The sequence below is a fragment of the Notothenia coriiceps genome, unplaced genomic scaffold, assembly GCF_000735185.1.
Source record: "Notothenia coriiceps isolate Sejong01 unplaced genomic scaffold, NC01 NC01_scaffold00037246, whole genome shotgun sequence".
In the NCBI taxonomy this organism is placed as follows: Eukaryota; Metazoa; Chordata; class Actinopteri; order Perciformes; family Nototheniidae; genus Notothenia; species Notothenia coriiceps.
The window spans coordinates 21938081-21940658 of NW_011369947.1; the positions used below are offsets into that span (position 1 = coordinate 21938081).

A 2578-nucleotide genomic window follows, 5' to 3' on the forward strand; every position below is an offset into this window, starting at 1 on the left:
CCACACACACACACACACACACACACACACACAGCCACGCACGCACAGACACACACACACACACACACACACAGCCACACACACAGCCACACTATCCAGTTTTTATATTTTCCTTCAACAACACTTCCTGTTCTGCCTTATATTGTCTTATACATGATCTCTAAGGCTATCCATTCATTTGGTAAATGATGAATGTCTGTCTGATTAAAAGTGTCTTTACAAAAAGTGTCGTCATATTGTTATTATCAGTATTTCTCTCTGGGGGGTTGAAACACTTCACACCAGTATAAAGAATGAGTGCAGAAGGAATGAAGAAGGACGAGTAGTTCTATGAAGAAAGTCAGGGAAAGAGAAGGAGATGGCGTAAAGGTTGGGATGAAGGAGGGCGTTCTGTTCCTGTGTGAGTCTGTATGTGTCTGAGATGTTAAAGAAAGAAGGAAGGCAGAACAAAAGAAAAAAGGGAACATTCAGGTTCTTATCAAGGGGTTGGAAGAATAAAGGAATAAAATGATTAAGAAAGAAACTAATTCAATCTTAAATTGAAATGAAAATTTAAGGAAAAATTCAAATTCAAAGAATAAATTGAAAGTTGAAACGAAGGTTGCAGACTAGAAGGACAAAGAAAGGAGTCATGAAAAGATACATATTGTTAGAAAAAGGAAATGAAAGGGTGAAATACGGGAAAGGAGGAAGGAGTGAGGCCTCCTGTCGGCCTCACTCTGCTCAGAGGAGCAGCTGCAGGAAGTCACAGAGCAATGCTCACCTGCCACTGACATGCCTGATTGAACACCTGATGTGTAACGGACAAACACAGCACAAGGTGTGTTCAAACTGTGTAACCAAAGTGAAACATGTCCGAGCGCCGCTCCGTTGTGGGCACAGTGTAACATGATCCGCTGAGTAACATGAAGCTGGCTTACACACTTTTAAACATTCTGCAGCAGTATTCAAACACGGGACGCACTTTAAACCGTTTGCAATGCATATACCTGCTGACGGTATCTGTTCAATGTAAACATTACACTTAGAAGTAAGACGTATGGTGCATTAGGCTCCAATAATTCCCTTTGGGCCTCAATCCACTGAGAATTAAAGTGCCGCTGCTGTGGGAATGGAAATATGTGTTTGGATGTGTACGCATGCAGGAAAGAAGCACATTAAAGCTCAGCTACAGCCCGTTTATCTTTATGAGGAAATATTAGATTGTGTGTGTGTGTGTGTGTGTGTGTGTGTGTGTGTGTGTGTGTGTGTGTGTGTGTGTGTGTGTGTGTGTGTGTGTGTGTGTGTGTGCGTGCGTGCGTGTGTTCAGACTTGTGGCCAGTCAGACAATGTGCTGCTCTGCAGGCCACACGCCAGTCAGCCTAAGAGGCTGAATAGCCTAATAAACACCAGATGTTCCGCGGGTAATATATACACAGACCCTGTGCCGTGTCCATCTCCCCAGCAGGAATAACACATCCACAGCAGCACAGAGGGAAAGGATGCCGCTACGCCCTGAAACATCTATTTGATACATTAAGAGCTGGTAGGACAAACGATGCTGCTGCTGTAGAGAGTGATCATACATCTACTGTGTGGGTGTGAGAAAGTGTGTACTAACAAATACAAGTCTTTGAAACGCTCTTCCATGTGCACCACTGCCTGCAATCAAGAGATAAACAGACAATTGAAATGTCTTTTTAAAAAAGCGCTTGCAGCCTCGCTGGCCATTGCATTTCCCCTTGCTGCCTTATCTGTGACAGACTCCTAGAAAGTGATATGGCCTTGCCGGGCCTCTGGATTCCGTTCCCCCGCACACTTACGTTTATCTGGAGGCTGGAGCCTCTGTGAAATGGCAAACGGTGCCAGAGATATCAGTCAACAAGTTGTTCCTGCACACTGGCATGGCTCACTGCTGTCACGTTTGCAAAGACGACACAGTGTTTAAAGTATAAGAAATGTATACAATCTAGGTTTATGATGTAAAAGAACATCAGTTTCTTATGAATATTTTACATTTTGATTTTCTAAAGGGCATTAAAAACCTTTCTATGTGCAACATTTTTACCATGAAGTGTGTTTGCAACATAACAGTGCTGCCATAGCATAAAAAACATGAGGCCGTTTATCATAGCAATCATAGAATTGAGGTCAGCTCAATGTCCCCACCATGTCTCATGTGACATATGGAGGACATAGCATGCATCTCCTTAGTGTTTGGCCTCTCTGCAGCACACAGGGGCCGGTTCAACCTTTCTATCTCTGTCGAGGAGGCAGAAATTAGATGAATGGGAAAGGCTCGTGATTTTTGGTTTTCTGATTCAACAATATCAGTATTTCAGTGATGACAGGCGGAGATTCTTACTGCTGATTGGCTTTGAATATCTCGCTCGACAATTTCAACTCAAGCAAATTTCGCGTCTTTGAATTGACTTGAGGTCAGCAAAAAAAAAGTGTGTGTGTGTGTGTGTGTGTGTGTGTGTGTGTGTGTGTGTGTGTGGTGTGTGTGTGTTGTGTGTTGTTGTGTGCTGGTAATCGTCCCTCGAGACATGAAGGGGATTAGTGATTGTACACATCGAGCAGTGGTTCATATTAAAGT

The 2578-nt window shown here is 43.3% G+C and overlaps 1 protein-coding gene across 2 annotated transcripts in view; it reads right to left on the minus strand.

Annotated features, from left to right (window-relative positions):
- LOC104966124 (stromal interaction molecule 1) overlaps nt 1-2578 on the minus strand; it is a 583137-nt gene that overhangs the window by 505524 nt on the left and 75035 nt on the right. The gene's annotated exons all lie outside the window — the stretch shown is intronic.